Source organism: Lepeophtheirus salmonis, chromosome 14 (assembly GCF_016086655.4).
Source record: "Lepeophtheirus salmonis chromosome 14, UVic_Lsal_1.4, whole genome shotgun sequence".
NCBI lineage: Eukaryota > Metazoa > Arthropoda > Copepoda > Siphonostomatoida > Caligidae > Lepeophtheirus > Lepeophtheirus salmonis.
In genome coordinates, this window is record NC_052144.2 from 2,359,746 (window position 1) to 2,374,978 (window position 15,233).

Below are 15,233 nucleotides of genomic sequence, written 5' to 3' on the forward strand. Positions count from 1 at the left end.
AGGATCAATCGATGGCCAAATGGGATCGTACCCTACACCATCAGCTCAGAGTTCTTAGAGTCTAAAGTCCAAATCATTTGGGATTCCATTAGACACATTATGGATAGAACATCAGTTCGATTCCAAGAACAAAGTGATGAAAAAAAATATTTGCACACTTATACCGGAGAGAGTGGATGCTTTGCATACTTAGGCTACAATGATCGAAGAGGAAGACGTAATCTTCATTTACAAAATAACAGGAGTGAAAGTTTTTATTTTCTTGTCAAAAACAAGTCTTTCTTTTATTAATTTAATTTATGTACGTACATAGGATTGTAGTGCATTAACTCCTTCATATACATGGACTTGGTCACGAACAAACTCAGCCTAATCGAGAGGATTATGTTCAAACCAACTGCAATAATATTCAAAGGGAAAAACATCGCAAATTTTTAGAGCTTTAGGAGAAACGTAGGCTGTCTTTTGTAGAAATGTGTACATTAGTGAGTATGACAACTGCTATGCTGGATTTAGAGCGTCCCCCTTGTAACTGGTGTATGACTATGGCTCAGTGATACACTATGGATTGAATTTGTACGTGTCTACAAGCTTTTTCACATTAAATACGATAATATTTATATTGGACATACATTTGATATAGTTTTACCAATAACAGACAAGATACAATTACACTTAGGAGGGAGACAAGTTAAACAATTCCTAATAGGATTGTAATGAGTGATTTAGAAGTAAAAACTATAGGATCCCATCAATGCACAAAGGAAGGAATCACAACAACAACGGATGGTCAACTTCTCCTGTTTTGACAACAACCCCACGTATATAACATTTAATTCATATATACATAGGTACATATTTTATTCATAAATGAATTTACAGAGGGCTGCAGAGATGGATGGAAACACTTTTCCTTCCTTTGTGGTAGAAGAAAAAAAAACTCGCTTCAACTGTATATAATATTTAAATAATACAAAATATATATTGATCTCATTTGATATAAATAGCATCTTAGATTTAACCTTTCTTTTTCGTCTCAATTACTCTTGAAACGGTAAGTATATCTATGTAATTGAATGTTTTTACTTATTTACATTTTAAATTTATATTAATTAAAAAATGATTTTACTTTTTTGCAAAAAAAAAAAAGAAAAAAGAAAGTCATTTTGATTTATTTTGAACTAACAATTGATTCTCGTTTCTCAAATGTTCAATATAGAATCAATATTGTTTTTTTATTTTTTTCTTCTTTTGTCGAAGCTTCAAAATAAGATTTAAAAAAATAGGAGGCAGGGCTATTTATTAGTTTAGATGTTAGTAAGGTACACAGTACACATTTTGTCTTTTCGTTTATTTCAAAGTCAATTACATATTCTTAATTTATCTCTCTCGCTCTTTGAAATACAAATTTTGATAGGCTAGAATTGATATTTTAATATATTATATAGCATAAATATACATCAAAGTTTAAGTTTTGTATTCTGGAGTAGAATAAAATGTATTATAAATATAAAACTAAGACACTTACATTGAAAGTAAATAAAAACTCTAAATTAAAATCAAAATATAACAGTGAAGAGATATCCTGATCTGAGCTGCAGCCCAATATTCTACCTTCTTCGTTAGGATTCCAAGGACGTATTAGTTTTTCTGGAACTATGCTGGGGGCAAATTACACTACTACTACTACTCATTGTTAGATAAAAACTTAAATTCTTGCACCATTTAATGCACAATTATAAGAAATTTAAAAGCTCTTCCGGATCTTAAGAATAATTATTATTTAATCCTTTTTATTTACATATTATGTAACGATTACTCATTCTTTTTTATAAAATATTTAGCTATTTTTCGGCTTTGTTTTGTTTATTTATTTACTGTCGAATTTTATAGAAGGAACGTTCTATAGAAAATGGATTGATTAGTAACATCCCATGCCAGGTGTAGAAAAACTAATAGTACCTTCTAAAAATACAGTATTGAATAATTCTTGTTGATTAAATCTTAATGTTCCGACTATTTTTGAATAGCTTAGATTCTAAGCCATTGATTGATGTACATCTCAAAAAATAAAGTTTTATATATGTCGTGATGGAGGGAAGAGGAGCCATCATAGGCAATTTAATCCACGTCGGGAGGACCACCTCGGAAATCAGGACGACCTTTAACATCAGCTATTCCACATTCTGTCGGGTCATAAATCTTTTGGCGGATCGGGACAACCTTAAGGATAACCCCAAGAGTGGAAAACCTACCAAAGTGAACCCTGAAGACATCATGGAGGTCTTTAAGGTCAATCCAACGATGAATAATTCATAGTTATACAAGAAGAAGAAGTGCATCGGTCTACTGTGGGCAAAGCCATCCGAAAGGCTGGAGGAACATAGCTTTGAAGAATTGAGAAGCCACTCTTGTTCCAATGTCAAAAAGAATTCCGTCTTCAGCCATGTCAACAACTCTTTAATGATCTGAAGCACAACAGCAACCGCAAATTTTTTTTTCTCTGCTCAAAAAGCAAAATGACAACATAATCAGGACAGTCACCAAGACCAAGCCTCCGGACTGATGTTGGGAGTTGGGGCATCAACTGGAGAAAAAATGCTTCTAATTTGGTTCCTAATGGATACCTGTTACCCGCGGCCGACTACAAGATGGTGAAGGAAATGTGGTCCCATAGATCACCAAGACGTATTCAAAAAACTATATATTATCCAAAAAGGCCATGTACGTATTTCTAAAGGTCGGGGCTCCGGCCAATGCTGCTAATATTGTACAAGAGTGGATGGGTAGCACCATTAACTTCTGGTCCAAGAACCTTTGGTCCCCTCAAAGCCTAGATTGGAATATACTGGACTACTTCATTTGGTGACGAATTGAGAAGAAGGCCTGCAAAGTGAGCCATCCGAATATTGATGTCCTGAAGATCTCCGATAACCAACAGTGGAGGATCATGAAAATTGACTACGTTACCAATCTGTACAAGGGGTTCCGGAAGCAGCTGGAGGCTTTCATTGAGGCTTATGGTGGCCAGATTCATAATAAATATGCATTGTTATAGTAAAAAATAAACATTTTTTATGTACAACATCATCCTGATTAATTATGAGTAGTTTAATGACCACTTAGAGACAGGCCTCATTATTTTTTCTACACCCGGTAAGCAATTTTTCAAGATATTTGAATCTGGTAAAGGGAATTAATTTGAATTTAGAATATTTATTTATGTACTTTTTTTTTATATGTAACTTCACCGAATAAATAGAGTCATAAAAAAAAGTAATAAAATTATAAGACTATAGAATGATACTAAGTCATACTATCTTCCATAAAAATATATATAATTCTATGAACAACAATTCTTTTTTGGGAAGCCAAGGATGTAAGATTATTTATCTCTTCTGTTGCTTTATGCAATGTATCAGTCCCTACTTCCAGGCTTATATTGCTCTGTATGATTTGTTTTCCAACATTACCTCTGATTTTTGAGTATTTCTTCTAGTGGTCAAAATCGATAAAATAACACATTGAGATTAAAAGCACATAACAGGACATTATAAAACTTATAGAAGCATCTGTATCTGGGATATTTCACAGACGTATATAGACTGACTATAGTATATATAATAATTTACCTCTCAAAATTTTATAAAATACACCTTGTAAAACGGGGTACTAATCATTATTTATCCATTTAAAAGTACCATGTCCGTTCACTTTCCTACTTTCTTCTAGTGCTCTACCAAATGCCCATTCCGAAAATTGCCAATTGATATTCATTACTAATGATTTATGAAGTACTTTTGTGTTCTGGTAATCATCTAGCATATTTGCAAGAGTACAAATTGGTACGGATAACAGTTTTCTAGCAATAACTTTAAAAATCAGATTTATCTTTTCTTGATGTCTCCAGGAGCTGACAAAGACATAAAGATAGATACCCTCCTCCTCCCCCCCCCCCAATTTAAAAAAATAAATGTCACGGAGTCCAGTTAAACAGTTCAATAATACAAGAATGGATTAAGGAATAAATGCGTGCACGCACACTCCTACGTTAATCCTGTCACAAATTGGAATATGGAGAATGTAATGAACATGATATTTACAATTGACAAATATTGATGAATCTTTCTGAAAAATAAATTGGTGTTATTGGCACTAAATAAATATACAGATTTATCTTGTCGCTTATTACACCTTAAACTAGATTTAATAAATAATTAAAATCATTCGTTTAATATTTTATGGTTTAGACAATCAAACAATAATTTAAAATCACTACGTCAAATATTAATTAATTGATTTGGCTTTGAGGCAAATGACAGTGTACAGATATTTCCCTTAAAAAAAGTTTGTTTTGATGATTAATAATCCCTTAATTTTATTTGGTTGAAATAAAGAAAGGTTTTATTTATTTTTCGTTTTATTAAAAAGATTTGTTTTTAAGAAATCAAATTCGGATAGAATATTGTTCCAGTTTTTTTATGTTGCTATTTCTGTGTTATGAAAGTAAACCATTAAAATTTTGTAAAATTAGAAAAAAAAATATAATAGATCAAAGATGTATAACCTAGATATACTGGGTTCATATTTTAAAAACTGAATTCTAACAATGACAAAGATTTTTTTTTTTTTGATTTACAAATATACTTTGCAATAATTATAAATGAGATATTGGTCTTTATTACTAGGATTATCTAAATATCAGATAATGTTCATAATTGAATATTTAAAAAAAAATCAAGAATTAAATAGATAATGAAACAAAAATCTAAAAAATATGGTTTAATTAAAAAACTTTAATTAAATAGGTATGTTCGTTCTAGGGAAATTGTCCAAGGCAAAACACAAAAATATAAAATTTTATAAAAATATGTATTGCGAAAAATGTGTCGGAAAAAAAAAGACGGGATATGTTTTGATATTTTTAAAGACGAATATACATTTGTTTCTTACTCATTCTTTTCTACCAAAACCCTCTTTGAATAAAATTTTCTCCTTTTTTTCTAAAAATTATTTCTCCAGATTGTAGTATTTTTAATCAATCACTGAGAGTTCCTTTTTGTAATTTGGATTCAAATGGGAATCTGTTCGAAAAAACAAATGTCTGGGATTTCAAATAAAATCATCTATTATTTATATTCAATAACTCTTTTTTTAATAGCATTGCTTTTTCAATAAACATACTTTGTGTACTTCAAAGTCCCTAGATAGCCTCCAAACCATTCCACAAGGACGTATTATTTTTTAGAAGCCCATATTCGTTTGTTAGAATATATATCAACGAAAAATGAATACTTTAACAAATTTTTTTAAAACAGAAAATTTGAAGCTGAGTAGGCTTTGGAACAAAATAACAATTGAGCCACGGCTTAGTTTTTTTTCATTCTACTCTTTTTTTTTTTAAAGAATCTAAATATAATGGCGTTTCTTGTCTTCTATATGAACTTGAGAATGAAAATAAAGATGAGATTGTTTTTCTTTTTTGAAGGTTAAATATTAAAATGAATGTTAACCATCCTTCTTTATTTTCAATCACACGCTATTCAAAAGGGCGTAAAAATACTGCAATTAGAAGCTAAATATTATAAATGAGGCCTTTTAATGATAAAAGTAAATTTAACTCATATATTTTCAAAAAAATGGTCTTTAAAACCAAAATTTGTTTATTATAGATCATTTCAATAATTTCCTAGGTTTAGTTATAAGTAATTTCGTAAGTTCATAGCAAACTAAAAATTAGGTTTTTTGGTGACAAGATTACACATCCGTCAATTTTCCTTGGGGAATTTTGATAGTACCTATTTAAACATATTCTACTACAACAAAATCTAGACATGCTGAAAATGTCAATTGGATAAGAAAAAATGCAATGTCATGCTTTATTTTTCTTCTATGTTTCCTTTATGTCTTTTATGTTCTTTTTTTTAAGCTAATGCTTGAGATGGCATGATCAGTTCGGATTAAGAGATGATAGCGCTAATTAGTGACTAGGTTAAAAACAATAAGTACATTATTTGGAATTGTTTATTTTAATTATTATATTGTACTTTGATTACATTAAAATACTCTAGTTTAGTTATCAGTCACTTGCTATGTTCCAAGAATTTTAAAAATTAGACTTTTGGCGATAATATTACGCAGCAGTCAATTTTTCTTTGGGCGTTTTTCCTCCTCAGACAATTTTACTTTCGCCAATTTACCTAATTCCAGTTTTGACTTATGAACTAAAATATAAAACTTTGTCCCTTGAATGTTTTCTTGTATAAAGTCTTATGTCCATCGGCATTTTTTATCTCATTTCGAAAGATAGGGGGTCCTGATATTTTGTCTACTATAGATACCAATATAAAGTATAAAATTTACAATGATCAAATCCTTAGAAAATGCAATTTAAAAGTGACCAAATGGCAATATTTTAGGGATTTAAAAAAATAATAATAACGCCTCGGTTTTTCAATTGTTTTTACAAGAATATACTTCATTCGAAGCATAAACACTAAGACTGTCATTTCCCAAAAAAAAAAAATATATATATTTGGTATGAAAAGATCTAGTTTAGTAGTAATATTGATTTGATTTTCATATTTTTCAGACAGTGATTTCCCGTGATTTTGCGGTGCAATTTTTAATGTTTAGATATAATAATTTACAAGGTAGGGTATAAAAATGTGGAGTATTAATTAATGATTATTTTCTCATTACTATAAAAAGATTTAATTATTATTTTTTGAAAAATCTTTTTTCTTTCATCCTTTTTACATCAACAAACATCACTAATCATTTAGTTATTTCATCATTATGAGCGAGCAAGAGGCAGTACATCTCCTAGATGTTGGAATTGATGTGACGAAGATTATGGACATTGTTAAGTGTTCTGGAAACCTGGTTTTTAAGTTGGCCAAGATGAAAAAAAAGACGGAAGACCTCTCCAGGATGTCAAGAAGTGGAAGGCATAATTTAAAGAGGGATCCGTATTGGCTGCACGGGAGATCTTGTCATAGGAATTTGTCATCAACTCATGTATGGCGTTGATTGATAATGAAGGAGGACATATTGAGTGAAAAAGTTTTCTAAAAACTTTGTTGACATGTTTTTTAACATTTTTTTTTTTGCTAATTATTGAAAGTATAAAATTATTGATATAGTTCTAAATCTTTCTCTATATTCCACGTTTTAATGCCCTACCCTGTAATATTGTATAAAAAAGGAAAAAAGTAAATCTAAATATATAAACAATGGAAATTTTCAATATTATTATATCAACCTGTTATTGATTATTTCCTCATTAAGATTCGATATAAATAAATGGAACAAAATAGCTCAATGGACAAAGCCCTCAGAAAAAAATATTCTCTTGAGCTCTCCATCTGCGTAGAGATTCGTACCCGGTCGATCCAAAAGTTTTTATGTATATGGAATTCAAAGTAGATTTCTAAATATCGGACGGACCTACATTTTCTCTGATCCAGGTCGTTTCAAATCTTTAAAAGTAAATATTCAGTTAAATTTTGAATACCCAAACTTTTGGATATATATCCAAACACAAAATTGGAAGGATACTTGTCTCAAAATTTATTAGCATTTTACCCAAACATCGGACATAAATCAAATAGGTATATGATTAAGCTTACATTTTTCTGACTACTGATGCAAAAAAAAAAAAAAAACCCAATGTGATAACTATTAGTACATAATTACTAGCTATTATTGGAATTATTGTTAGAACAACATTGGGTACGTCGCTACCATGATTGTACCTCTTATCCAAATAGAAACATAAAGAGGCCCAAAATCAGTTGTTAGTTAGCTCATTCTTCCAACTATGGAATTATTATTCAATAATAGTTGATAATTGTTCACAGCTTTATAAGAAATGAGTTATATCCAACTAATCAATGTTAACAACACTGATTAGAGGGGGAAAATGGGAAACTTTGACAGCTGACAAACAAATAAAGTCTCAATTTTTGTGTTTGTGCATGAGGCGAGGCTGTGTGGAATAACTAGGTGATGCAACTCTTTATATCGATATTGATCGAATCCCTAACCATGGTAAATAAAATTTACTTTTGATACAGATATATTTTTTCTATAAGTAGAATAAAGTATTAAGCAATACTATAAATTTTGGATCTTTTTTTATGATCCGTAAAAGTACACGTACCCAACAATGGTTCGAATCACAGATATGGGCTTTTTTCAGGTAATACAAGTTTACCTAGGTACTTCGGGTCCAGGTCTAAGATCTGTCCTATCTCTACAGATGTATTAATTGTAATACTGTAATGTTTACTGATAGTTAATTAGTGCAACTCCATTTGACAAATTAAAGGAACATTAAATATACATAGTATATATATAAATATTTATTTATCTGTTACATTAATGAATTAATTTCTTATTTACAAAGATACTTACAATTTTTAATGCATATAAGTACAACAAGTATAAAATCATCTATCACTGGAGTAAAAATCTTCAAGTTATAACGGTTTTTTTTTTTTAAATGTCATAGTACCGGGCAATCCTCTTCAACATAGAAACGTATCGAATTATCTATTTATTGTCTAAATAAAAACAAAGAAAATAATTAATGATGGCTAGAACAACTTCTACTTGACTTTTGTTCGTTTTAGCCACACGCCTTCTAGGATTGACTAAATTAATCAGGACCAGACTAAAAGGACTTGAGTTATGTTAGTTTTTTTATACCAATTCAAAGCTATTACTATTTAATTGCATTCCTTTTTAAGAAAAGTCTTACGACACTATCATCTTACTGACATGATCATAAAAAACACTATTCCTGATCCTCTTCCCTTGTTTACCTATGTATGTAATTATATATAACTTTCATATATTGTTAATGTAATTGACACAAATTAAATGTTTCTTGAAGAGATGCAATCATATATATTATTGTACAAATGATACACTGAAGGCAAATTACAAATAATTATATATATTATGTACAGAGAACACACAAATAAATCTGCATTGTATCTACTTACATAACTTAAAAAACAAGTCTCAAGCATTCCTACGGTCACGTTAATAATGTAATTACTGCACTCTGTTCAGTTATTGAGTATACCGAGTGGGGACCCAAAAACTTGGAGTATAAATTAATTACAATTTATTCCCTTTATTTATAATTACTAGTTTTTGATAAGAAACGCTCCCTCCAATACAGCCAAGAAGAATCAAAACTGAATCAACTTCTGCCCTAACTCAATTTGGCCCTCCTTCAGCCCTTTGCACTTTGAGGTGTCTTGTAGAATAGTGTCTCCCACAGCTATAATTGAAATTTCGAATCGCTCCAAGCAGCAATCATAAACCCGTTGTACACCATTTATATTGAATAAAAAATATAGCTAAATATAGTATTTAAATTTTAAACATATCACCAATTGATTTTAAATTGGCATTTCTTGATTCCATAAAAATCACGTTTTTCGTAATTTTATCATACTATTGCAAGTTTTGGTGTCTCAGTCTTAAGCTTCATGACAACGGGTGTGTATGGAGTGCCTAATCACCGAAAGAAAAGCGTGTGGTCAAATTTGTGGAAAAGATACAGTTAATTGTTACTAATTTTTTGTTGTTATCTGAGTTTTGCAATTAACAATTCCCTGTAAAAAAAAGTAATCCCCTTTGCAAAAAAATGTGAATAGTCAACAAAACAATTTCGAAATACACTTTTAGAAATTTTTGCCAAATTTTATCTTTTTCTAAAAAAATTCAATTTGTCAATTTTGACATTTTCGTAAAACAATATGTTAAAACTGTTTGTTTATTTGGAACAAATGTTTGTTGGGTATCATTTTTATCGTTAGACACTTTATCTTAAGGGTATTTTCAACTTTTCATTGTTAAAGAAATCATCTATTATGAAATAATTAAATACGGGAGATTTACCAGTAAATATTTTTCCCCACGATAATTTCTCGTATGCGTAAAAACCTGAGGATACGCAAGATTCCTACTAAGGATACTCTTAGTTTAATAATATTTTAATTTTAGGTAATTAGATAAAATCAAATTGCAAAAAAAAAAATTAGACAATAAGAGAAACCCAGCTGACAAAAATTGATTATTGGTATATTGAGCAAAGATGATGTTAGACAAATTTTAAAATTTTAATAACATAAAATCTGGGGAAAAAAACAATCTGAAATTTAGAGACCAATTACAACACTTAGAACGTCCGGATTCAAACAGCGTAAATAGTTTTGCTCTAGATAAAATTTTGGGAATTCTCCCAAACTTTTGGAATAAACAAAAGAAAAAATAAATTATCCCGTTATCTTTTTTCATCAGTTAACTTTTTTTATTTATGTAAAGCAATTAATTGTTCCTAGTATAAGAGGTACTTAACTCACATTATATAATGCAATCAGAAAAAAGGAAGGAATGAAAAAAAAATATGGTTGTTTATTTTGGTAGCCAGGGAATGCTTAATACACATAATGTGGACTCTCACTTAGATGAATGAATGATTTTATTATGAGCTTCTCCTCACCATCCATGGTCATTATATTATATAAAAAATCCAAGGTTAGATTGATTTATTAGCAAGGGTCTCATGTTTTTCTTCTATAAATTTTTTTTTTTTCGATGGTCATCATGTTAACATGGCTAAAACTGCATCAAATTGATGAATCCGTACTTAATAACTCAAACAAGTCCGCCTTCTCGATCAAGTAAAACATTCACTAACAAAGGCTAACACAAGAAGCAAACCAAACAAACCAAATGTGACGAAACAAAACAAATGCTCCCAGGGGGAACGGCTACCCTTTAACTATTTGTAAAATATCAGATGTTAAAATATTTCGAAATCAGAAAATATCTAATAGGGCTGGGCAAATTAAAAACATATATTATCCGTCAGGTGGTGTTAACTAGTTTTTAAAAAAAATGATACATGAGGAGAAAAAATTTCACTGCGTCCTTTATATGAGTAACATACAACAATATTTTGTATAAAAGAATATTTTAGTTCTAATAGTTGTAGTATTTTGCTGCGAGACAGTACCACTCTCTGCTGCTTTGTCGTCTACAAGCTAATATAGCTATAACACAACGCGCATTCCCTATTTCTATTAAATGTTTTGTTCCTCTAAATGTTCCTTTTGATTATGAAAGTCGATATTACAAGTGAACCAAAAATATGACCGTAAATCAAAATGTTTGGGAGAGGGGAAAAAAATAGACATTCAGCCTCATTTTCAAGGATTCTCTCTGAAATGAATTGTTAATTATAAGCATTGGCAACCATGGATCTTTCTTTCAAAAAATTTCATTACTGAGTAAGTGGATATTTGTATTTATTCATTATTACCATTCGTATTTTTCTCATTTTCCTGGCAAAGAGTCAAACAAAAGGATAACAAATAATGATTTACAACTTATCAGCTGAAACACAAAGATATTGTATTAACTGAATGATGCCAACTCCTTGAGGAACAATCTCAAATAAGTATACCTACATACAAGTGTGCAAATATGAGACGACGGTAGATCGAAATTGAATCGATTTCAAATAGTAGACCGATTTTTTAGGTCCCAATGTATGGACTTATTTTCTCACCTATTCTCTGATTTATGAATCGTACAAATATAATTTATACAAGACAAAACTTCATATGCCACTATTTTGCTGATGTTCACAATTTTGAATGAAACATGACGTAATTTAAACTTAATTTATCGACCAAATTTCCTTTCAGGACTCAATTATTTCCGTTGACTAAAAATCATAACAGTAATCAACACCAATAAGTATCAGCTTACACATGTGCGTACAAACAAATGTATATTTTTATCACAATACAAAAAAAAAAACATGTTCTATACACCTCTCTATTTTAGTATCATTTAAGAACCTGTTTTCGTTATTATTTTGCCTTATTTGTTGAACTTTTCATGTTTTAACAAGCTATTAAAGTATTTTATTAGATATAGACAATACCTATACATAATATTTTCAAGTCTAATCTTAATATCTTATAGACTTGCAGACATTAAATTTTATAGAGGATCTAGTGTACTATCGTGGTATTCTGACAACCTTTTTGCCCTTTTTTAAAACTGATGCACAAGCTCGATCTTAATTTACGCGGGTTTCAGTGGTTTTTTTTATTTATAACCCTTGATTAAAGTTTCAAAACTTCTACATTGAAATGGAACCTGGTAGAGGCCTGGAGATTGTTGAGAAGAGCATTATTACAAAAAAAAAAAACGGGTAAAGGTATTTCAAAAAATATTTTTTTTTATTATACCCAGCAGGACAGGCTATTGTGCTGGTGGAATTAAATATTAACCCGAAAATAAGAAAATCTAATTTACTTAACTGAATATAATAATTTGTTTAATTGAAATCTTTCTTTACAAAGACACATTGGCTTGTAGTCATAAAAAGAGGTAAAATATGAAAGAAATAATGTAATAAAATAGGTATGGGTAGGCATTACATATCTAATTTAGGGGCCTTTCAAAAATAAAAGAGTCTAATAATTATCATTCCCTTATGCATTTTTTACTATTATTATTGTGTATATCTATCTGAGAAGGGTTTGAATTATGAAGGTACCTAATACGAAATGCATCAGAATAGATAATTGCATTATTCTTTTATTACATATATATTTGCTACAGAAAATGAAATAATAATAATAAATTTTGCCATTTTTTGGTATGCAATTAACTGTTTTATGTGGTATAAATAATGTAGTTTTAATTTGATACTTAATAGTTATTAAAAGGACTAAATGGAGTTCCGTAGCTCAATGGACAACACACTCGAGAGAAATAGTTATCTTAAACTCAATGTACGTATAGAGTATACTTTACTGGGCATTTCGTAGAGTGCAAGGAAAAGGTAGACGCAAGACGTATAGTACTACTGAATTAAGATCCTTGTTTAATCAAGAGTATGTGTGCTGATGAACGATGGGGAGATGATTTGTTGAGGACTTATATGTGACAGTCCTGGGTTGATTCGTAGTAGAATTGAGAATCGACATTGGGGTTATTCCTCCCTATGTTCTTGCAAGATATTGTTTTTTAAAGCAAACCAATAGACCATATTATTTTCATTACTATATCATTCTTATGGGGTATACGAGAGCTAAACCAACCTTACTTTGAGTATGTAAGAATGTTATCATTTAAGATATAGATTAACATCCTATTTTTGTAGCATATTGTTTATAAAATTACATATTATATTGCATTATGATATGTTAGAATTTTGAAAAATAATTTTATTAATATATATTTTTTTTACTTTTTCATATAAGAATATATAATAAATATAAAACAAAGACTGTGTTTTTTTTTAAATTTAACTCCATGTGTATTTAAACTATTTCTGAAATAAAAATGTTGCTGCTTTTGTATAAAAATGTACCATTTCTGAACTATTCAAGAGATGCAAAATAAAAACTTTTGCTCTCTAAAACTTATTTTATTATGAGTAAATAAAGTATTATAAATAGAACCTTTTTCTCCTAAAGCAGTGATGAGTAAAAGTCTAAGCTAGGCCCACTTTTTTCAATGTCTTACAGTAGAAAAAATAATAAGGTTATCTAGGAATTCTTCACCGCCCTTGCCATACCAAGGCTGTAAATTATAGACTATGAATTAGTTTGGTAAAAATAATTGGAATATCGTTATCCATAATTAATTAAAAATTGAATATCCCTGCTAGACGCAAGGAACTTATTTCTAAGTAGGACGTACGCCATATACTTTATTTATGTTGATGGGCAACATATTTGGATGCTCAAATACATTCATATTTACACAATTATTTGTTCATTATATAAGCGTTGCTTAAGCCTAGCTCAGTTTATTTTTATCACTTTGGCTTAATGTATTCCCTTCGAGTTACTTAGCTATATTTTCTTTAAAGCACAAAAAGCTTAAGTGGTTAAGCTATAACATTAACAAGCTGTTATAATCAGAAATTATTCTTCATAAGCACCCTTATTATTACTTAGAAAGGCATATGTCAACAAATAATAGGCTAGAAAATCTCATTATGAGACTATTAGTTTTGTTTCCGTATCTATAATGTCGTTTGAGGAGCAACGTTCTAACGATTTAAAAAACTAAATAATTTAAAAATAAAATTTTGCATGTATATAACAAAATATTTTTTTATCATTATGGAATTCTAAAATATTCAAACATAGTTTGAAAAGCTTTACATCAATAGCTTCCTTTAAAATAATAACATTCTATTGATGTGAAAGAAGAAAATCATATAATTAATTGTTCATATTTACAAAGAAATAAATATTTACGCACATCAAATTTAAAAAAAGTCTTCAAAGGCCTCGTAAACATTTACATATTATATATGAAAAACCGTACTTACCAAGCTCGTTTCTATATAAATGTAGATATATTCTATTATTTTAAATTATAATATAAATTTGTGAAATATAAAAGGACGGTGTCGCCCTCTAACTATTTTAATTTGTAAGAAAAATCACGAAAATCACAATCAATTCTCTGCTCTTCATATTATTAAAAGTGTACAAAAACACTTCATAATTAATTCCTTTCCAAAGTTGTCGTCAACTACTTAGTTACCTAAATATATTTAAATATGATGAAAATGGTTCACACAACCGAGACACTTTTTTCGTACTAATTTGTAATTTTTTTGTATGTAAAGGGCATGGCGGAACAGCGTTTATACTACTGGTTTTGTTTTCTTGTTGTTATTTTTTTTTCTAGAGAGATAAAAAAGAAAAGCTTGAGGAATACCAAGAGAAGAAGAAGAAAAGGAGAAGGGAAAAAAAGGGGAGGGAGTGCTTTTATTTATTTTTATTTTACGAGAAGGAGCGTTAAGAAGAGGAGAAGAAGAAGGAACAGAAAAAGAAAGATGCTCTTCACTTTTTCCCCCTTTTCCTTTTCTTCATCCTTCTTATGAAAAAAAAAGAAGAAAAAGGGAAGAAAATAATTCTCACAAACTTTCATTTGCATTCCTTATTTCAATATACATTAGTCAAAAGTTGAATCCATAGATTTACTTCTATAAGAAATTTGTTTCATTATTCAAAACCTTGTTATAATTTATGGATTGTTGGAGTTTTGGAGTGTTTTTGGTAAGATCTTACGAATGTATTATGGCCGCAACCCATTATCCAATGTGTATAATAAAGATCAAAATAAAATAATCACGCCTGAGGATACAAATGATCACCTATGTTGTATGT

The 15,233-nt window shown here is 29.5% G+C and overlaps 1 protein-coding gene across 2 annotated transcripts in view; it reads right to left on the minus strand.

The window, feature by feature from the left end:
* LOC121129157 (uncharacterized) overlaps positions 1-14,728 on the minus strand; it is a 259,086-nt gene extending 244,358 nt beyond the window's left edge. For both annotated transcript variants that reach the window (XM_071893539.1, XM_040724837.2), the window contains exon 1: positions 14,387-14,728. The gene's annotated coding sequence lies outside the window, so the exon portion shown is untranslated. The remainder of the gene's footprint in view (positions 1-14,386) is intronic.
* Positions 14,729-15,233: the final 505 nt, after the last annotated feature.